Source organism: Spermophilus citellus (assembly GCF_964194105.1).
Source record: "Spermophilus citellus genome assembly, chromosome: 10".
NCBI classification, from domain to species: Eukaryota; Metazoa; Chordata; class Mammalia; order Rodentia; family Sciuridae; genus Spermophilus; species Spermophilus citellus.
Window position 1 is genome coordinate 49,337,795 of NC_138197.1, and position 24,620 is coordinate 49,362,414.

Sequence of the window (24,620 nt, forward strand, 5' to 3'; positions counted from 1 at the left end):
ACAGTGCTTACAAGGGTCTCTACTGTACCGAATTGAGGTCACCGCAAGACAATGCTCAACACCCAATAGCCATTCAAACATTCTTCACAACTCTATCAAACGTGTCTTTCTTTCTCTCACCCGCTTTCTCTCATGGCAAACTCAGAGGACAATGGAAAAAGCCTTCAGCACCATTTATGGTCACCATATTTGCACATGACAAAGTCTATTCTTCCTGGTTTGCCAACTCCCTGTATAAAGAATGAACCCTGGGATAGATTTTCCCACCATTACTGTTATTCAAACTTATTTTGTATTTAATGTTGTTGTTGTTGTTGTTGTTATCGGGCTGGTACGAGGCATTTGAGAAGCTGATTTGCTATTTTTGTGCTTGTGTAACAATGCAGAGACTAAATGCAGAATTAAATATGTCACATTATAGCCAGCATATGGATGATGGAGAGTACAATTTAATACAAAGCAGAGACAAATGATGGAATTGGAACTATTATACCTTGTATTACTGTCTAGAATTATCAGTATTATAAAACTTACTGTTTGCCCATGAACCATCATGCCAGTGCCCCACAAGCACTATTTAGTTTTGCTTGGGAGTTTTTATGGCTACAGCCACAAACAAACAAAATCAATTGCTGTAAATTTTTCTCACAAGGGCTGCTCCTTTCAAAAGAAAAAAAAAAAAGATGTATCCAGAGCATCATCCTCCAAACAAACAAGAACGAACACATATTTGCAAGCTATATAGTAAAGTTGTTACGATAAAGCTTTTGATTTTAATTAAGAATGGGATTTGTAGGACAATTAGTGAGATGTAATATTCTTTGCAAGAAACAGTGCCCTTATTGGAAATACCATCTAAAACAGAATGGGGGCATTTGGAGCTGCATAGAGACTTGTTTCTATGGGTTTCCACAGTTAATGAGAAGAAAAATACAAGGAAAGTGTAGATATCTCACCTGAAATGCAAGAATAGAAACTGTTTGCCTATTATTTTTTTGGCTTCATTTATTCTTTTTAATTCAGGTCAGAAATATCTGTGCTATTGAGATTTCAAACAGGTAATCATCTTACTTTTAATATACTTTATAAGGTCTTTTCTCCCACTTATTCTAAAATACTGATTATTAGGACTTTATCTCATCATATTTGATTTCATCAAGTCTGAATCATACATTTAATGACAGTGGCAACAAACTTGCTGGTTATTTCAGATATGTTTAGCTGTCCTAACATTAAAAAGAGGGGTCCTCTTTCCATTACTTCATCATATTAAAGAACTGAACTTGTGTAATTGTTTAAATGTTGAAAAGGCCATTTCCTTTACAGTATAAAATTTGCAAATGCTACGAACACTAAAAATTCATTCCCTAATAAAATGGCAGACAACTATTTTTCAAGTCCATTCAACTAATTATGTAACAAAATTTCTGCCTTCTCCTGTCTTTTCACTATAATATAAAACACTATAGAGCAAAGAAATGAATCCTATAACATACAGAAATAGTGTGTGTTTCCTTAGATATCATGCTGTAAATTATAGACCAAAAGTATATAATCATATGAATGTGACTTAAAACAGGTACTGGGTACCCACTTTCTACAACATTTATTCTACAGTATTTGCTTTGCTGGCTGCTAAGCACTATACCAAGCAATCATACAGCATAGTACACACAGTAGGTATCTTAATGCAGCTCATAATCTGCTGGAAAGACATACAATTAAAGAATTCTAATCGTTCACACTGTGATAGGGCAGTAGATAAGAAAAATAAGTGTACTTCTTTTCATTTTTAATTCAAAAATACAAATACCCCAGAACTATGCAATGCATTCTGAGTATAACTTCTCCTGGTTATTGACTGAGCCTCTAAAAAGTGTCATGCTAATTGTGTTGGGGTTGAAAGGTGACAAATGGAGCCTCCCTCTGGTTGAGGTTAGAGGAAAGGGTATAGGGGGAGCAAGAAGGAATAAATGTGAAAACATAAACATGAATGGGTCAAAACAAGGAATTTGTAGTCCAGTTTGTTTCTAATCAAATTATTTATGTGAAATAAGGGCAAGGTAGGTTTGGAAACCGAGGCTGAGCCATGTGTAATTCTGGTGGTCCTTAAGTTCTACACTTACAGATAGCTGATGTAGGAAGCAATAGCCGAAAAACAAACTCCAAGAGTACTTCCAAGTTCACCTGCGAGGGATGGGGGTAGTTTTCTGCAATGCAAAAGAAAGGAGGGGAAATGTTAAAGGGTAAAAAGATCTATGCTATGGAACCCAAATACAGTGGCTCTGAAGGGAAAGGAGTTGATATGATCTCAACCGCCTCACATCAGCTGGCCATATGTATAAGGTTGAACTTTGTGAAATTGCCAACCTAACACAACCATGTGATATCTGAAATGAGGCAGTGGGAGAGAGAAGTCCAAGGAAAAAATTTTGATATGTGTGTAGATTCAGGAGAAGGGTAAATTGAAGTCAGTAAAATAGTTAAGTGAAACAATTGCCTATAGAGACAGGATTCACACTTAATTTTCTTAGTATCATTGTAGGCATAATTATAGATTCTAAACATGCCCCACCCTAAATGATGTGGGAATTAATAGCTATTGCAGTAGTACTAAGAGGTGGGGCCTCTAGGAGATGAACTCATGAGGACTAAGCCCTTATGATTGGGATGAGGGCCCTTGTAATAGGAATAAGGGACTGGGTCTGTCTTCTTGCCTTTATCTACCATATGAACAACATAGCAGTAGTCTCCTCTGCAGTATGCAGTGGGCAGCAAGGTGCCCTCTGGAAAGCAGAGAGCAGCCCTCAAATGACATTGAACCTCCCTGCACCTTCATCTTGGACTTACAATCCTCCAGCAAAGTGAGGAATACATTTCTATTATTTATAAAATACCCAGTTTTTGATATTATGTTCTAATAGCAAATGGATTAAGAGCGTCTAGGCTTTTTGTCCGTGTAGTGTTACCTTAAAAATAAAATATATTTTATTCATATTTTGTATATCTTTTATATACCTAAGACTCCTGATTCCTTATATTGTTCCTTCATTGTCCTTTAATTATGGCCCTTATTTATGTCATTCTTTAAAATAAACGTTAGCTTAATAATATTAATCAATAGACTTAATTTCAGAACCCATTATGTCAGAAAAATAGAGAAAATAAAATATGAATATGGCCTACTTCAACAATTTACATCTCTACGAATCCTACCAGTTACAATAATGTTGTAGTTGTTAACAATTATTGTTATTAATTTTTAAAAAGCCCTCCTCATTCAGTCTCTATAACTCTGATGGAAACTCAAAAGGCATGAATTGTCCTTTTACCATCATCCTGTTATGAATAGCCCTATCATATCACCATGCATTTTATTTTAATTACTATAAATGTAAATCTTAACTATAGTTATCTTTCTGCTGATTGATAAGCTCTATATAATAACAATAAAGCCAAAAGGAGATTTTAAGTAATTGTATAATCACTTGGATTTCTGCCCTATTTATCTCTAACTACCTTGTGAAAGAAGCGTTAACATCACACTGTCATAATGATTATGTGGAACACACACTGACTCCAAATCCACAAAAAGCACCTGAAAAAGGAGAGTATGTGTTCTTATTTAGGACCAGAGAAACAGCTGACACAGAGCCACAACCATCCTACCTGGCTGCTTTGTTCAAATTAAAAGGACACCTCCCACTCAAAAAGGGACCAAAATTGGAATGGGTTGCACTCCATGTCTGCATAATATGTCAAAATATACCTACTGTCACATATATCTAAAAACCAACAAACCAACACAAAAAAGGACACCTCCATCTGACTGACTAAGAGCCAATGGATGACCAGAAACCAGTGCAGCTTCCAGCCCACCCCCAGCCCTTCCACTTGACTGGGCACCTCTGGGCCATGTACCAAGTACACAACCAAGTGTGTGGCTCCTCCCAGGAATGCTCCATGTGTTCCAGATACACTATCTTGATTAATTCCCACAAAAACCCTATGATTGCCACACAATTATGATGCAGGTGGTGTGAGATATTAGCTAGTGACCTCAGAGATCCTCTTCTTAGTCACAAGAAGCTATTGCAAGTATCATATGTTAAGGGCGGATTTTCTTTCATACTTTCACATAACTATATTTTGTTAATTATTTGGCTATAATATTCACATGTGTTAATGGTTATGGGCTGAACCAGTCCCACATACTTACTCCAACCTACTCTTCTCTTATGCAACTAAATGGGATACAGGGGTATCTAGAGAGATGTTTCATTAATGATTTCAAATTGTCACAAGGATAGAAGATTTCTCATTTTGGAAAAAAAATTACTGATTAAAAAATTAGCCTTCTATTAACTTTAAAATGGGCAAGCAATTAATTCTGGAAATAGTTCTCCCTGTAACACCCTCCTCAAATAAAAGCTTACTCAGCACACTTAAATCACTAAAAAAAAAATTCCCTCAGGTAAGATAAACATTGTAAGTTGTCCACATAGATAAGCAAGTGTATGCTATTAAAAAAAAGTATTTGAATTACACTAAAAATATTTTACTTGGTAGTAAAATACTTCTTAAAGTATTTCTTAAATCTAACTAGTTTTGCCAAATCAAAAGTTTTATTTGGGGTGGTTAAGAAAGCCAAGCATATTCAAAATGCTTTTTAAATTGCTCTACCTGTTTCTTTCTATGTTTCCAATGGAAGCATTGGCAAACACATTTAGTTGTTAAGGGAGGGAAAGTGCTGTACCTTTTTTTTTTCACTGTCAAAATAAACTCTTAGTTAAGAAACTCCTGGTTGGAAATAATTGAAAACCTCTGAAGTGTCGGGCATAATCAGTATATACTGCAGGCTACGTGGACTCTCAGAATTTGTTTCCTCTCAGAAATAATTATAGAAACAACTCAGGGCACAATACTAAATTCCTATAGTGCTTGTAAAAAAAAATGCCACAATAATGGAAAAACTATTTTCTTTCTTGTAAAGTCATCTTAAATTTATACTCTGGATAATAGAATTTAGAAAGCAAAGAAGAAGAAAGTGAAGGAGAACGACAGGAAAGGGGAGGAAGACAAGAAGAAGGTGCCAAACTGTCATGTTTTAGCAAAAGAATAGTTTAAAAAATTAACAAAGTTATTCAGAAGAAATGTCAAAATGATTTCTCAAATACTAATATTTTACCTAAAAGAATCAAATGTGTTACAGAGGTATTTATTTCTCATAACTATAGTTATGGAGATGGTGGGCCTGAAAGACCCAGGAGAGTCAAAACTTTGAATAAAACAGTTATGCACTTTTTCCCTCTGTAATTAGTCACTACGTAGAGATCTACTCAAGTTGAGGAGAATCTCCAAACTCAATGAACATATAACTGCAAAATACAAACACACAGTCAACTATTTGAGGATTAGAAAGTTATATTCATTCATTCAATTAATTTTTGTTTTTGTCACAAGTGATAGTGCAAGAAAATTTCTGAAAGCACTGAAGATAGGGTTCCAGGATCATTCAACATAAATATCAAACAATTGCATGTTTTCTTGAAAATCAGAGTGACATTTGTTAATTACCTAGATACACACTTAATTAACCAGTACCAAGAGCTTTTGAGTATGTTTTTACATGTTGGACAATGCCCAGGGAGCTATAGTTTAACCACATGTTTAAAGAATATCCAGTGTGTATGAGCTTTCTTTCTCTCTCTCTCTCTCCATATACTTGTTTAGCATTACTTTTTATCATATAATCAATAGTAATAATTAATCATAATTATCATTTCAGAGATGCCTAAAATGCTAATCATAATTTAAAAGTGAAATATGTGAGAAGACAAAATCATATTAATAAATTTTCATAGAAAGATGATATGCTTTAATTATGAGCCCTCACCTTTCATATATATTCAAAAGATTAATATAAAGCAATAAATGTCACTTATCCTTATCCCTCTTCTTGTTTCTATCTTTACCTTGCATGTTTGTTCAAAGGTACAGGGTAAAATCAATAGGATGTTCTGTCTCCGAGTGCCCAGTAGATTTACTTGGTTACTAAAGTGTAAAGGTCTACATGGATGAGTTTATACTTCTTCAGTAAAATGGCTTAACTTGTAGATGTCATGCTTTTTTATTTCAGCTGAGAGCAAACACATGAAAAGAAATTGTGAATGTCATAGACTGGGAATACAATGAACTTCAAAGGGAAGAATAACCCCAGATTATATGTCCTGAGACCATGCATGTGATTAACTACTGTAGATTCATGCCTGGCACAAGTAAGTAACTTCTTTTCTAGAAGCAAATTCTTTATTTTTTTTTCTATTGAAAACTTCCTTTTAAAACATTGAAAGGGATTGGTAATTTAAATAAAGACTGCTCTAAATATTCACACCCTTCGTTTATATCAACAACAGGTAAAGATAAAAGCATTTCTTATTTTCCTCTCATTCTGATTAAACTACCAGGGTTTCTAGTGCAATGAAGAAGAAAGGGTTCTGTGGTACTGAACACACTTTCAACAGTGAGTTTCTACTGATAGCTCAGAGATGGGCCAACAAAGCAGGGGAGGGACTTGCATTCCCAAGAAGATGCAAATATTGGATGAGACTTTCTGCCTTTATATCTCAGGAATACTAAACATATAGTATGCCTTTTCTCTTCTTTTTCAATCAAAGATTTATAAACACCAAACTACTGAGTCAAAAACATATGGATCTTATATATTTTTCAACATCATTCTGAAAGCGAACATAGATTTTTAGGGGAAAACGGATACATTTGGAAGACAGACTCTACCCTATTCCCTGTAATTAGACTGTCTTAGTAATTATCTATCACTGTCATTTACATAGTGTAATAAAGCCTTTTCATTTATATAAGGGCAGTCTACAATCAACAATTTGCCTACTAAGGTGTCCACAAACACTGACCTACCAAACCTTTACACACATACCAGGTGAATCAAGAAAAGATAATAAAATGCCACTTGCTGAACAAAAGGGGCAGTTTGAGAGCAAAGTTGCAAAAGTATGAATCTGATGACTTCAATTCTAAGTGAATAATGCAGAGATGTGACATTAATGAAGATGTGTCTATTACACACAAAAGACTCGTGTCCATCTTTTCTCCTGTCTGCCCGCCTTCTAATCCCTGCCATTTCATTATTTGGTATTCCCACTTTAAATGTCTGTAGATTCTCATGTTTAAAAAAGATATCATCTTATCATGAAGCCAGTTGTTCTCAAACATTTCTACCTCAACACTCTTGAGGAACATTATACAATCTTCTTGGTAGCAGTGGTCCATTATGGCAACAAGTTTTAATTAGGGACATATTTTTAAAGAAGAAAATTATGATTTATAGAAATGCCTTTTTCAACAGTCCTCTAAATCACCCTACATAGGAAGTGTGTATCTCATGATTGACAATTATTGCCAATTTATTTAAGAATGGAACAAGGTATTTTTCCATTAATTTTTATGCCTGAGATGCCTATAATAAAAATTGCTGAAAACTTGTGAAGGAGTATTTACATAACACCAATAATATACTCCTGGTTGCAAATGATAAATACTAGTATTCACCCCAAAAATCAGTAATATTATTATGTTAAAAATATCCATACATTTTCAAAGGATAAAATATCAGTAAAATAGGAAGATAAGAGAAATATAATTTCTAGCTGATTAGTAACTCCTTATTTTATCCCTTGCTTCTAACAAATCCCCCATATATGAGAGCAGATTTTTCTGCTTCATCCTAAAAAACAAAGAACGATTTCCACTCCCTTCCCCCCAGTTTCTATATACAGTCACTAAAATCCATCTGCATTACAGTCATCATTACAAATGATAGCTTTGCCAAATCTAGTCCCACAAATTGATATATTGGAAAACCTGGCATGAATATTTTAATGCCCTGCCATTCTAAAGAATAAGCTTTAGGTTTTATATTTATGTATGAATATTAGGAATTTATATGTGAATGTACAATATGTACCTTCATATATTCAGATATCGAAGAAATTTAACCAAGTAGGAAAATTGAATTTAAATTATCCTTATAATGAACTACAGAGCTACATTGTCATCTTTGATAAATGTGGGAAATTGAGGCACAGAAGTCCCCTCTAGGTGATAACCAAACAGCAGCTGACAAAGAGCAGAAAGACTGGTACAACGCCCAGACCTTATGTGCTTCCCTCTCTGGTCCAAACACCAGATTGCCACAGAGATTCCTATAAGGGACTCTGTAAGATGAGACCTGAATAAAGTAAATGAAAGATGTACTCTGGTCATGGGAATTCTTAGCTACTGCATTTGCCTTTTTCATTTCTGGAAGGTTTGTTGGCCCCTCACAAGTATATGGTATAATTAAAGAGTAATAAGGTGGTCCCAGTGGCTTTTTTCAGTTATTGCACTACCTGTGTTATACTGGAAACGGAAACTAGCATATAGGTATTTTATCCTTCAGTGAAAGGAGCTGATATATAATACCAGCTAGAACAACTTAAGAAAATGAAGTGGTATTTCCAAAACAGACATTTTGATGCCCAAATGTTTTAAATGATTAATGGAATCATAACATTTAAAGTACCTAGAAATCTCAAAAAAATGGAAACTACCATGTATTTAATAAACTGTATTTTATTAAAAGTTTTATTAAAGTAGTTCCTACCTCTTTTCATTTACTTTGATCTTGATTTTCAAAACAGCATATCTAGAGTTTACAAGTGCCCTTTCCAAATCCTTAATTTCAAAATCAGTGAAAGTAATAATTTGCCTCGCTTTGGAAGGGTGGTTGGCTAAGGAAAGAGAAGCATAAATTCATGTGCATTTACATTTCCATGTGTCCAACAAGAACACCTTTGGAATTATAAAGTGCTTTATTTTACTATTTGGTCAAAGACCACTGACTCAATCACCCTAAGAGCTCAAAGAGACATACATAATGCTAGCAAGTGAGACAGCAAAATTATATACTGGTACTGTTCCCTGTTAAGAAGATTTTAATAACCAGAAAATAACTGCATGGTCAGAGTCCCCTCCATAAAAAAAATACATCAAAATACTGGACAAAACCAAATATTTAAATTAAAGTATACTCTACTATAATAATAGGTTCAAAACACAGGCATATTTACTATGATCACAGTTTCATTATTTTTTGCTAACTTTACCAATATTCTATCAATGAATGATAGAGCAATATTTGTGCCATAAGCATTTCAGGATAATTGACGATATACTATAGGCATCCAATCTGAAAGCAATTCATAAGAGAGTGGGGAAATGACATTTAGAGACAGAATAAATTACATAACACTGAAATATCTGAAGGAGAGCTCTGAGCACTTAGGAGGGTTGGAGGAGGGCTGCGCAAGCATACCTCATACACAAGATTGCTTTCGGTGTGTGTCTCAAGCTTAAAGCTGATAGAGAACTGTCGACACCTTGTAGAAACACCTGTAAAATCTTCCAGTGGGCAAGAGGTCGGCTGCTGTTATTGTCTTTACTTCCCTTCTTCTAATTGTCATTCAGAGCAACTTTTGAAAAACAACCCAAGCGTATTCTTAAGTTTGGTTGTGTGTTCATCACTTTAAAAAATAAACTTTCTTTGTGACATGGCCTGACAGGAGATCACAATCTCTCAGAGATGTTCCACTTCTCAGAGGAATGTAGTAGGTGTCAGTGTTTTCAAATATCACAAGTCCCATATTAGGGCAGATATACAATATAAAGAAGGTTGTATAAAGGAAATATAATTAATTCTGTATCATAACAAAATTACTATACACCACATCCATTGTCTTCTTCTGTTTAAGCTAATGGCAGGATTTGAGATTTGAAAAGTTTCCAAATGTAGAAAACAAAAATCAGAATTAAAAGAGGGTCAGGTGAAGAGGGGATAATACTTTATAAGAAATTTTAGTAAAACATCTCCATAATCAGATGAGATAGAGGCAAATGGCAGGAATAATTTGAAGATATAAGGAAACCATGCTAAGATTGAAAACATAATCTTTTCCTTTAAAAGGATCTGATCATTCAAGCTTTGATATCTGAAAATCCTAATTAGGTGAAGGCATTTGGGGTCTTGTCATTTCTTTTCCTTCCATTTCCACCTTGCTGCTCCCTCTCATTTACAGAAATACTGTTCATTCATTCGATGTGAGTTCCCCCATGAAGCCTTCCCTCATCTCTGCTATCAGGCTAAGCTCCCAAGATACTGTTCTTCATCCAGCCTGGACCCTCTCAAGGACAGATGAAGCTTTGCATTTATCAACCTCTTAAATCCTAGAAAATCCTTTCTAACAGTAAGCTGAAAGGAGGTCCTTATAATTATAAAATGTATTCAATAGGTATTTAGGGAGTGACATCTATGAAGGTTTAAAACAGGAATGGGTTCTAAATGGGAATAATGTATGGTCTTTGACCTGGATTTATATCTGGGCTCTGAGAAAATTTCTCTTTCCCTGATTTCTAAAATAAAATGCAGTCATTTAACTATTAAAACACAAAGAAGACAACATTCAGGATGAATACCTCAGTTACCAATAGACAGTAACTATTAAAGTTTTCTAAACACTCTTTCTTGTTCATTCTCTTCCTTGATGCCCCAGTCCCCAATAGCTTTTATCCTAGAAGTTATACCAGCTGGTTACTGCCAAGTACTCCTAAATACTTTCAGCCCAAGTCCACCTCAAATGTTAGAGCCAAAGAAGAATGGATGCCCAGTTGACCTCAAGAACATGGGCTTTCACCTCAGCCCTACTTCCAGGGAAATACTCCAGATCCAAGAAAATGACTGTGGCTGAACTTCTCTGATTCACTTTTTTTCCTCTACTATATTCTACAAGAAAAAAAAGTAAATCCCCAAAAAGGATTAGCTTCCCAGGCCTAGAACGAATATTGTTATTTTGTTTTATTTTCAGATTTTACTGGATCTAGTGTACAAAACTCACAAATGGGAAATCTTTTGCTACAAACAGGGCCTCTACATTATTGGGAAGCAGAATATATATATATATATATATATATATATATATATATATATATATATATATTTTTTTTTTTTTTTTCCTAATCCAGTTTTGGTAAGCAATGTCTATTGAGAGGTTGAACCATAGTGCAATGCCTGAAGTGGGCTGCTTCACCAGGAAATCCCAGAGAATACAGAAAACTCCAACTGGGAAGTCTGCATTCTCTTCTACTAGAAGAAACTGTCAGGACCTAAGTCTTGGGTACTAAAATCAGGGTAAAGCCATTCTACCAAAAGCTGTATCTTCAGCTAGGCCTAAAGTAAGGAGCTACATCTCAGTAACTATATAAAAGCTCCATAGAACAAAGACACATGCAATATATTACAAAAATTTCCACAATTATTTTCCCTACCTGTTTTAAACACAGCTTTGCTTGATGCCTTGACAGCTTCATTAAGAGGTGGCACCTCTTTTCCATCCCCAAATCTTGTTCTGGACATGTTCATTGCTTTAAACCAATGAGTATTAGCAATGTTCACATAAAGGACTTGTGCTCTAGGACTTGTCCTTTCTTTCTGGCCTTGAGAATCCATAGATGATCACGTGATGAAGCCAACACTCATCGATTCAAAGGTGTGAGACTGTGTGGTAAGAGGTCCCCATAAGCCACGCAATCTCTCAGCCATCTGGGCCAAGCCACAAAGTCTCAAACTCAATAAAATGGTGATAATTTTAAGCCATTGAACTTTGGGACAGCATATCAATCATCAAAAATGCTCATTGATATGTCCTACCCAATCCATTAATCAATACATTTTTGTCAGGACTATCCAATCTATTCTATGATCTATGATCAATACTTTCTAAGCAACATTTCATTCTGTCTGAAAAAGATTTATTATATCAAGTCAATATACTATTTTAATATTTATTTATACTGACATGTCTTACATGTCCCCCCCCACCTCCTTGAACTTGAACACAGACTGTATTCTTTCTTGGCCCACAGGTGATCTCCATGCTTCTTCTATTTTGCATTACAATATATACTATTGAAAATAGCTTCTTAAAAAGGAACTTATTCCCTAACAGGGAGAATGGGTAATTCATCTTAAAGCAGTTTTTCATTTTAACTGATTTACAAATAAACCCCACAATTTATTTTTTGTCTGTTGAAACTATTTTGGTTGTTCATTTTCTTCCCTCACTGAATAAGCCCAGAATAGAAAGTCTTATACCAATCATAGCAGTTAAAATACTGGTCCTATTGGCACGTTCATCTTTAACTCCTAGATATTACCAAACTGCTCTTTGAAATTGCTGAACAGTTTCAAATGCCACTGAAATTGTCCTCATCAGCATTTGGTATTGTCAGATATTCACTGTTGGCAACCTGATGGAAGTGAAATGACATATCATTTCAATTCAAGTTTTTGTCTTAATGAGAGCACTTGTGTGTCACTGCATAGGAACTCTATGTTTCTTCAGTGAAGTCTATTCCCTCTGGCCATTTTACTATTAGTTTTTCCCTTAACTACTGCAAAATTAAGTTCTAAATGCATATTCTTTGGTGGCTGTTCCAATATCTCTCTTGTCTCAGGGTCTTGATGTCCTGTTTCTTTAGTGGTACCAGTTGATGTATAGAAAAGATGATTTTAATGATGTCAAATTTACTAATCTTTTCCTTTATAAAATCTTAACCTAAGGTCATAAAAATACTTCTATTTTTGACAGTAGGATTTTGAAAGTCTTGCTTTTCACAAGGTTTTTGAGCCACCTGGAATTGATTCTGTCACTAGGATCTAATTTTACTTTTTTCCATATGGATAACACCATGCACTGAAGAGCCCAGACTTTCCCTACTAGCTTTTAATGCCACCACTGTCATGTAGCATGCATTCATATATGAACTGAAGTGTTTCTGGTCTCCCAGTTGATCCCTAGTATGCAATGGATTTAGTGTCAAGTGTGTCCTTCTCTTCAAAATGATGTAACCTCCCCCCCCAATCCTGGGAAGCAAACCCTGCATTTGTGCATGAAAATTGACTGTCTCCAAGGCAAAGCCTGTGCAATCCCAGTCCTCTTTTACTTCCTTAATATCCCAGCATGATCGTGTGTGTGTGTGTGTGTGTGTGTGTGTGTGTTTGTTTATTTTGTGATATATATCACTTTCACATTCTCATTTGGTATATATTTTGGAATAAGGTGTCAAGGGGGAGAGGAAAAGAGATCATTCATTATTTATCCAAAGAAAAATTGGCTCCCAAAAAGGAGGAGAAAGGGAAAAGAATTATCAACTGATGGATGTTACAACTGAAAAAAAAATTGAAGTATTCATCTTTAACTCTGTTCACCTCAGATTATCTCCCACAGTAGTTGCTTGATCTCTTCTTCTCCTGTCCCACTCAAGTCTGAGGGAGTTTTGTGATCTGTGTGCCTCTGCCTTACTGTGGTGATTTTTTTTCCCCTTGAACTTGAACACAGTCTGGATTCTTTCTTGGCCCACAGGTGATTCTCGATGCTCCTTCTGTTCTGCATTAGAACTGTACTATTGAAAATGACTTCTTAAAAAGCAACTAATTCCTTAATAGGAAGAAATGAGTCCCTCCTCTTAGGATCTCATACTGTATCCCAAGATTACCCTTAACCAACCTCATATCCAAACTCATCATTCTTCCTTAGAGATCAATTCTGCTCATTATTTCTGTTATCCTTTTATTTTTATTGTGGTGGAATACATATAACAAAATTTTAACATGTACAATTCTGTGGCATTGAGCACATTCACAATGTTCTAAAGCCACAACCCTATCTTGTTCCAAAACAGTTTCATCAGGCCCTAGCTGTGACCATTACACACTCACTCCTCACTCTTTCTTCTCCTCAGCCTCTGGCAACCACCATTCTATTTTCTGTTTCTATAAATTTGACTGTGCCAGGAAAATCATGTAAGGGGACTCATAGGATATTTGTCCTTTTATTTATTTATTTATTTATTTATTTATTTATTTATTTATTTATTTATTTGCAGTGCTGGGGATTGATTGAACCAAGGACCTTGAGCATGGGAGGCAAGCACTCTACCAACTGAGCTACATCCCCAGCCCAAGGATATTTGTCCTTTTAGGACTGGATTATTTCACTTAGCATACTGTCTTCAGGATTGGGATATGTTATGGGATGTATCAACAAGCCCTTCCTTTTTATGGCTAAAGAGCACTGTTGTTTGCATGTCGCCCATTTTATCTATTTGTTCATTGATGGACAAAGGAATTATTTCCACCTTTTAGCTGTTTTAATTAATAAGCTTATAAATAGTTGTGGGCAACTTTTTGATTGCGTTCATTTCTCTTATGGCTATATCTACAGGTAGGGTTCTCTCCCATAAGGTAATTTTGTGTTTCACTTTTTGAGAAATTGCCAAACTGTTTTCTACAGTGGCAATACTGTTTTACATTTCAACCATAGAAGAGAGCTCTAATTTCTCCACATCCTTACCAACACTTGTTATTCTTGTTGTTTTCTGTTGGGTTTGTTGTTGCTGTTGTTGTTGTTTTGATTTACAAAAAAGTTTCAGCTGGGCATGGTGGCATACTCCTGTAATACCAGCAGCTCAGGAGGCTGAGGTAAGAGGATCACAAGTTTAAAGACAGCCTCAGCAACTTAGTGAGGCACTTAGCAACAACTCTGTCTATAAACAAAATATAAAAAAGGGTTGGGGATGTGACTCGGTGGTTAAGTGCCGCTGGGTTCAATCCCAGGTACAAAAAAAAAAATTCTTTTTTCATTTTATTTAGTGAAACAATTCAAATTCAAGCCCTACCTAATCCTTACTGCCCTTTCTTACAGGTGTAAATTCTAGATCTAGTGACTGTGTCTACTTGTTGGTTCTTTTTTATTATATTTTTATTATAATTATTACAACCACCCTAGCAGCATGGAGGATCTCATTGTGGTTATAATTTGTATTTCTTTAATGATTAATGACATTGAGCAAACTTTAATTTATTTATCTTCTTTGGAGAAATTCTTATACAAGTCCTTTGTCCATTTTTTTAAAAAATCAGGTTGTCCTTTTGTTAAGTTGCAAGAGTTCTTTATGTATTCTAGACTCTCATCATTATGTGATTTACAGGTATTTTTCTGATTCTATGGATTGTGCTTTCACTGTCTTGGTAGTGTTCTTTAAGGCATTAAGTTTTTAGTTTTTGACAAAGTACAATGTATTATTTAGCTGCAGTGCTTTTATTTTTGTACCAGGGAAATCTTTGCTTAATTCAAGGTCACTAGGATTTATTGCTGTTTTGTTTCAACAGTCTTGGTGTTTTACTTGTTATATTTGATGCTTTCCTCCATTTAGAGGAAACCTTTGTATATAATGAAAGAGTCAACTTCATTCTTTTTCATGTTAATATCTTGTTATCCTAACACTATCATTGTCTTAAGGAAAATTAAATTATCAATAAAACAAGTCAGGAATTAAAGAGCTTCTTTATCATTTATATGATTAGCACACAAATGGTTTATTTTGTGATATATATCACTTTCACATTCTCATTTGGTATATATTTTGGGATAAGGTGTCAAGTTCCATTGCTGCAAACTGCTCAGAAGACTCATCCTATGATGTCTCATCATCCTTATTAAAATGTAAGTCTTCATCCTAACCTATCTCCCATATATTGTTCTTTACATTTTAATATATGTGCATTTCCCTGAATCATTCTGTCATTTTTCTCTTCATAGCAGCTACAAGAATTTAGGGTTTTGAGAAGTTCTGAGAATCTATAATATTCCATATCATACCCAGTTCCCTCCACAGTTTCCAGCTCTTGCCAATTTAATTCATTATTTTCCATTTTCTCACCAATTTTAGTCACCAGTGTTGTGATCATTGTAGGAAGTAGGCAGTGGTCAGTGACTTTTATAAGTCATCATGATCACTTTATTACTAATAAAATCATTGTAAATGCTCACTTCCTTATTAAAGACTTTGGTCTATAAACAGATATATTAAGGTATTTCAGCATGGATCCTCTATTACAAATCTCCTGCTCATGGCAGTCTTCTATTTTCAGTCTTATAATTTTGCATAGGTAATAGTGCTTTGGAAATATTTAATTTAGGACACAAGTTAGCAAAATCACACACACACACACACACACACAGTCAATAGCTTGGGATACTGGTATCAATTTGACCCTTTAACTGAATTTACTTACTTCCCATAGGCCTTGCCTATAAATTATATGATTTACTGGTAGAGAAAGACTATGAGAAATGGTCACAAAATTTATAAAATAGCATTTCAATGTTGCCACTGCTTTGATAAAATAAACATTTTTCTTGGACCTCAAACAAATCCAGAAATGTGAGAACAAATGCAAAATTTCCTTTAATTGGGTAACTTTGCTTCCTAAAAATGTATTAAGATTTGTCTTAAAATCTCAGCTCTCACCTTCTCTAGACTCTGTTGCATGCCTCACCTGCAGAGGTGTTCTAGCAGCTTCTGAACTCATACCGACCATGGATATTAACAAGTAGGAACTTTACCCTTACCAGAAGAGGTTTTCAATTAGCTATGAACCTGGGTGCTCCAAATCACATGAGAGGGCTTCTACATACCCTCCATTGAAGCACAGCTTTCTTGTCCACTGGGTATGTTTCAACATGGTTCATGACTTCTCTATTTGCCAATGCCTGATATCCATAAACTCCCAATCTCAAGCTTGAGAAGTTGCAGCCAATAATTTTAGAAATCATCAGAGCCTCAGATAAGAAGTCTAATCTTAGGAGTGATTGCAGGACTAAACACTAACCTTTCTATTAATCATGTTCCACACAGTATATACCACCTTCCTTCCCATGCCTTGCTCTTGGCAACACTTCCTTACTTCTATAACACCTCACTTTCTTTTCCTTACCCAGGAAAATCTTGCTCTGAAATTCCTAACACTGACCTTTTCTTATCCTTTAGTTCAAAGGAAAGCTTTAGATAAGTGATTATATCCTCTTCAATTACTTCATAACTAACACTCATGTCAATCTATAATTACCTTCCCTAACTTAATGTTTGGCTACTCCTCCTAGTAGAACAGTCACCAAAAATATCATTTCACTTATCTTTGGTCTCTCTGCAGTTCCTGACATCTAGTAGGTGCTCAATTAGTAATTACTGGGGGGAGGGGAAGCAAAAGATCGAAATAGTATACATCAGCTCAGCAATAGCACCAATCTCATTCAAAATCTATGTTGACTGTAGCCTCTGCCTATTATCAATGGCAAAATGTTATTACCAGCTTTGTTCTTCAGCACTGTTATGGGCCTCTCACCTTCCTTTAGAACAAGTTGGTATGATTTGCTCAGGGGATGCAAGTTACTTTTAATATTAATCTAAAATAAATATGATATGGATGGTAGATCAACAGCAAATATTTTAAAGTATTTTAAATCATCTGCCTATGGTTGTCTTGCATTGAATGTGATTCTCATGAGCTAAATGTAAACCTATGCATCAGAGCATTTCCTCTAACTATCTCTTTCACTTGGTTCTGATTTCCAAGTATAACCCTGGCATTACAAAGAACTAGGATCCAAATCTCCATTAAATGATCTGTTCTTTCCTTTACTGAATACAGAATTGTTGTTTTGGCTAGAATTAGTCAGGCACAGTTAGTACAATAACACTCAGTGCCTTCCTGGGTAGCACCTGCTGCATGTTATTTATTTCTTGTTAACTACATAGTACAACAAATTGTGTCTTTTAACAGCTCATTGAGTAGAGGAGGAGGAAGTGATGGGAGTGGGATTGTTGATAACGTTCAATGGTGTCAATATATTTCTTTTAAAATAACCCAGCTAATAAATTTGCACTAACGCCATTTGTTTCTTTGGAAAATTTCTCTTCCACATAATTTCCAGTGACCTTGAGCAGACAGCAGTACGAATAGATAAAATACAGGCAATGACCCATGGCATTAACATATTAGCAAAGGTGATTTTAATTGAATAAATGCAATAGATGGAAACCTACCAACAGTTCTTTGCAAAAAGCTAAAAAATGTTAAGATAGTATTCAGTTGTTAAATTTCCACACGTTAAGTTTCTTTGGACTTAACCATAGGTTTAAATAACAGCATCAAGAGAACAAAATCTATGCTAGAAACTTCATGGGTCACCACAATGTCACTGGAACATCTTCTAGAACAACACGGTTGCATTAACATCTCCCAAATCTATGTGGGCACATATTTGACAATTTCTATCTTATCCACTAATTCAGTAACACTAATGGGCAAGTTTCAACAAATGGTGCTTAAATAAAGTACAGGGCAATGGCTACTAATTTTTTCATCTGTGCGTTTTGTTTTATTATGTTAGAGACTCTAATTGAACTTTGTTCCAAGCTATTAACCTATGACAGAAGACTGTGGAGATAAGATTTCACTGACATATAGAACAAAGAAAAAGAAAGGGCGTGAAAATTACAATGACAAGGTTGCCTTAGCAGTTTTGAGGTGGTAAAATGAAATCCCTGACTAATAGGACTCGCTGACACAGGAGGGGTGAGGATGTGAAAGGGGAGGACAATCTCCGGTTGAACCCACCAAGAGGCTCTCTGAGAATCCATAATGGCTACATACTGTTATTGCAAAGTTCAAATTGCAAAGCAAATTAAAGTATGCCTCTAATTGTTAGAAGTTGTACAAGAGGTTCATATACAAGGCATAAATTAAGAAGCATTATGAGTAAATTGTTGATGCTATCTGAGCAGCCATTTTTAGTTTGAGAAATGGTAAAATCTTTGCTTTATATTTTGTGAATTATTCAGTCTTCTTGGCTTTCAGGAAGTCAAATATCTTTGGTCTTAATTTTTTAAATATTATTTTCTTCATTTGTCCCTCAAACTGGAAAGAATAAAGTATAAAGGCATTGTAAAAGTATCTACCTATGAAAAAATGTATATGGAACTTGATATAACAACATCAAATGAACAAGACAACTGTATCAAAAATCATTGGCTCTAATGATTTGAGTTATATTTCTTGAATAAAAGGTAAAGATGTACATGAAAAAATGTAGTGGAGATATGAGCTGAGAGTGGCTCATTAATACAAGCTTCTTCCTGCAAAACAATGACAATGTTTTCCTTCCTGGCCAGCATATGTGGCTTCTGAAGAGACAAAATTGTTAAGGAAAGTCTTGGAGGTTCAAAGCTGGGAGGCATGAAACTGTTCAAGTATTGTTTTTCTGCAACAAACCAGGAAGAAGGTATGAGATGTTTTGAGTCTTTATTTTGGAACCAAGTTTTGAATCTTTTTATTTTAAAAATTTAATAAGCTCACATGTTTCCTGATACAAAGAGTACATAAAATTCTACCTACGTTATTGATTTGCATATTGTGAATATACATACAGGAAAGTTCATTAAACATATTTAATAAAGGAATAAAGACTTACATGTTGAGAAACACTGGAATTAAAAAAGGTTGTTACAATAAAATCAGTTCACAAATTCTATATTAAAATGACTTCTGTGAGGTTCAACTGTTTATCTTAAGTGGTAAGAAACACACCTACAGGCTTTATTTGATCCAAAGGCCAAAAAGATAACTGCCCATCAAAGTGGATATTTTTATAATGCAGAGATAATTGCTGGGAAATCAACACACACTTATAGATGATAGTATAAACCTGGTGCTATACAGATTTAATTTAAGTCACTTCTGAATATTTCTTTTTAAAATGGTGTTTGAAGAAAATTTCAAAAAAGTTATAGTATCTAGGACCTATAAAGAGTTCTTAGTGGCATCATTGTCACTACTTTCAATACAGTTTCAAAGCAAACAATATTAGCTTGCTATTGAGAATTGTGACATCCACCATTTTGATATGCCATCAATACAAGCCAATAAGGAGCCATGTGGGCCATCTCTGGCACCGGCATTAGGAAAACTTTTTCAGAAATGTCTCCGACATAGGGGTTCTTTGTAGATGAGGTGAGATTTAGTCAGAACACTGGCCTATGTGCCAGACAATAATGTGTCCCAATACAACAGTTGGATTGTGTTCAAATACTTTATTCCAGGGCAGTTACACAACCAGGACTTGATCATCAGTAAATAAAGCCACAGACTGTTATTGTTTCACTCAAGCAGCATATACTCCTGCCAGGTTTGGAATATAATTTTGAATTATTCAGATCATCACTTTGGAATGGTCTCTAAGTCTCAAGATGGAAATACTTCTACTAAGAAAAAGAGATGGAGTCTGTATCACTCACTGAAGAATTAAGGCAGTCATGATTTTCTTCCTATGATAATGTCAGCTATATTGCTGGTGGCTGATGAATTCATTCCAATGTTTCTATCTTACCTCATCTGCAATGTCAAAAATGAATGTACCCCTGAAGCATATTTGTTTAGGAATTATACTACAAGTATTTCATCTAAGTCTTTTTGTTGAATAAGAAACAAGTGTATGATTTAAATCCACTCTACTTTCCAGAACACTTACATGGACCTATGTATGCCAAATCTATAAACCAATAATAGTAACTTAAAAATTTTGTTAAATATACAACTGCATAATATATACATACACACATGCACATATATGTACACACACATATGTGATATATATGTATGTAATATATGTAAATTATACTGTTATACTTCAATTTGCACATAAAGAATGTGAAATGTCTTCTCAACTCCAAGACAATTCTTCATGATAGTGACCCAGACATTTAATATTACTGTTTTCAGAGTACATGAACTAAAAGGAACTTTCTAATAGAGAAGGCATTTGTATTTCTCAGAAACAAAAAGTATAGCAAAAAATCAGAGTATCATAAACAATTCAAGATCCTCCCCCATTTTTTTTACACATTAGGAAATTGTGCTTTATTCTTTTTCCCTAATACTTGAGAATATCTACCCTTAATAAGAGATAAGGTCATCATACTAATCTCTACTTCTTAAGCTTAAAAAGTGTTAAAGAAACCACAATAGCAAACCCTTGACCTGGGTATAACTAAAGACTTCTCATATGACATAAATATCACACATTTTTATAAAAGAAAAAAATGGTAACGTGAATCTTATAAAAACAATTATTTGCATTTCAAAACACAATGCTAAAGATGAAAAGGTAAGTCAAAGAATGGGAGAATATATTTGCAATTCATTCAGCTAACAAAGAGTTTACCTCTAGAAAAACAACCAAGCCAACACCTTATGGCTCAATAACTAAGCAATCTAATAAAAATGGACACATGATTTGAACAGACTTTTCACCAAAAAAAATATATGAATAGCCAAGGAGCACACAAAAAACAACCAATATCACTAGTCACTAGAATCAAATTTAAAACAAAATGAGATATTACTATATACACATTAAAATTGCTAAAAGTTAAAAGAACAAAAATGCCAACTGTTGGTGAGGATGTGAAGCAATGAAACTCTAATATCCTATGGGAAGTGATGCCGAATATCGTCTCTCCTTTGGAACTCTATTTGGCAATTCCTTATTAAATTAAACCCACACCAGCAATATGAATCAGCATTCTATAATTGTCCAAGAAAAATGAAACATATTTCCAAAAACTTTAATGTGATGATGACAGCATTTTTCTTCAGAAGAGTTAAAAAATGAAAATAACCAAAATGGTCATCAGAAGGTAAATGGATAAATAAAATATGACATATTTACTCAATGAAATCCACCTTATAGCAATGGGGGATTAGCTATTGATACAAACTAACAGAATGAATCTCAAAGTAATTCTTCCAGGTAAAAGAAGCCAGACACAAAGAGTACATGCTACATGAGTTCACTGATAGGAAATTCTAGAAAGGCAAACTCATCTTGAGAAAATAGATCAGTGGTTACCTGGGGCCAGAGCTGAACGGTGGGACTGATCACAAAGGGGCATGAGCAAATTTGGGGAAGATGTAAATGTGATTATAGGGTATTATGATGTTATGGCTATAGATATCTATCAAAGCTTATTGAATTGTATACTTTAAATAGGTGAAATTAATTGTAAAGCATACTTTAATGAAGATAATTTAAAAACAAAAGAAGTAATCTTAGGACACCATTTGAAAACATTGGGGATCCTGGATTAACAAATGGGATTCTGGATACTTACAGATCATCACTAAATTTATTGGGAAATATTCAGAAGTAAACAATGTTTCTAGAGGGAAAAGACCATATCAAATGTGAAATAATTCATGCAAAATATATTTGCTAAAGAGAATAAAGACATAAAGAAGTGTTTAAAATCATCAATACATTTTAAAACACAATAAACCCATGTTATTTAAATAGAATAAAAGAAATTAAAAATATTTTAAAAGATATGATGAATTTGATTAGCTCATCTCCAACATCAGTAAAATCTGATATGGAAATCAAATGAGCCAAAATTGCCACAAAATTGAGAAGAAAGAAAAATACTCCAAGAACTGGGTTAAAATTAACAAGCCTAAGAAGAATGAATAAAAATTAGGACAAGCATTTTATCCTATATGCTATTCTTCTGGCACTCTATTGCATACCTAGTAATTCCTTTCTCCAATCCCTCCAGCCAAATTCTGTTTCCCCAAGCCAGAGTAAGTTTTGTGTAAGTACAAATAGTCACCAAGTTCTGCCTTATATCCAACCCAAACGTGAGCACTTTTGGGGACATCAGCTTCTCTCTTGCTTGTGCCATGAATGTAGTAGCTAATTAATATTCCTTATGTTATTAGTTCATTTTAGAAAATTATAGGCCAAGGAAGAATAACTGATTTAATAACACTATTTAGACCTTCCAAATATACCTTGTCGATCAATGCACTAAACATGAAAGAACATTTATCTTCTTCAAAAGAATGTTAAGTGACGATATTTATGGTCATTTTAGGCTACACAGAATCCAAACCAAATGCCATTTACACAGAATTGAATTTTAATTTTAAGGGGAGGAAAGCTGGGCTTCTTGATGAAAAAAAAAAATGTGCCAGTGTTTTATTGGTATTAAGTTGAAGCATGTTTTATTCCTTCTAAGATAAAGCTCCCAAAGGAAGGCTTTTAAAGGAGTTTCTGCATCTTTAATCTAAGAGGATGAAGACCTTGATAGGAAGAAAGGACAAAGCTAAGATTGCAGGGGAGAGAAAAGAATTGACAACAATCAATGTGTTGATGCCAGCTTAAAGAGGGTCACTGAGAGATCAGCGTTACCTGCATCTGTTCCTTAATTAAAAAGGGAAAGATGACAGTGTCCACTACTCATCGCTATGGTAACATTTAAATATCAATTTTGACCAGCAGCCCATTCAAAAGCAAAGCCAAGTGAATGTTTCAGTAAATCCATCCAGGATGTAGGTCCATTGAAAATATATATGTGGCAGAGCTACACATAAAGTCTTAAAAGCAAGACACGTGTTTATTTTCCTTGGGCATCCTGCAAATTAGAAATAGTCAAGAAAACATGCTAATGAAAGGGCAGAATAAAATAAGATATGCATAAGGAAAAGGACTTTTAAAAAGGGCTCTTGTACAATTTTCACTGTTTCTCTATGTAAGTTGAATTCCATTATCTTTTGCCTCTTACCATTTCCATGATGCAACTGCATCCAACCTCATTGTCTGACTGCCATTGTTCACTGTGTTCTATTTTTATTCTGCAGAAACATATTTCACTTCCACTAATTATTGTTTACCTATTTTTTGTTAATTATAGATTTTCTATCCTTTTTTTCTTTTCATCTCCTATCTCCTCATCCAATTCATGCATCATCGTTACTGTCATCAAGGAATGTTAATTGCTGAAAAATGTGGTTTTTCTTTCAATAAATCAAGCAAAACTTACAGAACTTCTCATTACCTGAATGATGTAATATATCATTGATTCTGTCAACAATTTAGCTCTTTACTTATGTGTTCTGTAAGTATCTTTGTAAAATTGTAAGTTTAAACTTACATAATAATAAGTTTAAAATCACATGAAGCTTATTAGCAAATTAAATAATCATATTCTCACAAAGAGAATATATACCATTGTCTTATATTTCACCCAGCCTTTTATCATATCAGCAAATAATTATCAAATATGACTCAGATATACTATGCATACAAAACATATCTTCCTTAATAAGAGTATTTCCCTCTACCAGTGTGTGAATACTTTATAAAGAAATAGACAACTTTTCTTTCTGAATAATACCTCTCTCAGAACAGTAGCAGTGCCATGAACCAGCAAGGTATTGTACAATGAAGTGAAAGTAATAACACTGTTCATTCAAGCAATATAATGTTCTATTGGCATTGGGTTTATTATATGCTTATTATTAATATCATTATTACTTAAAGAAGGTCTCTATTGCTTTGTAACTAGCAGTATTTTAAGTTTTCCCCTCCTCACATGGAATTTATCTCTATTACGCTGATCCCATTTTCAATGTTCTTAACAGCTGCATATATGGAACCTGCAGACCTAATATTACATATAACTTTAGACAACCAAAATTTATCTTTAATTTCAAAGTTGCATTACGTGTGTGTATGTGTGTGTGTGTGTGTGTATGTGTGTGTATCTGTGTATTTAAGGAAAACATCTAATTTTGAGACTATGTACTTAAA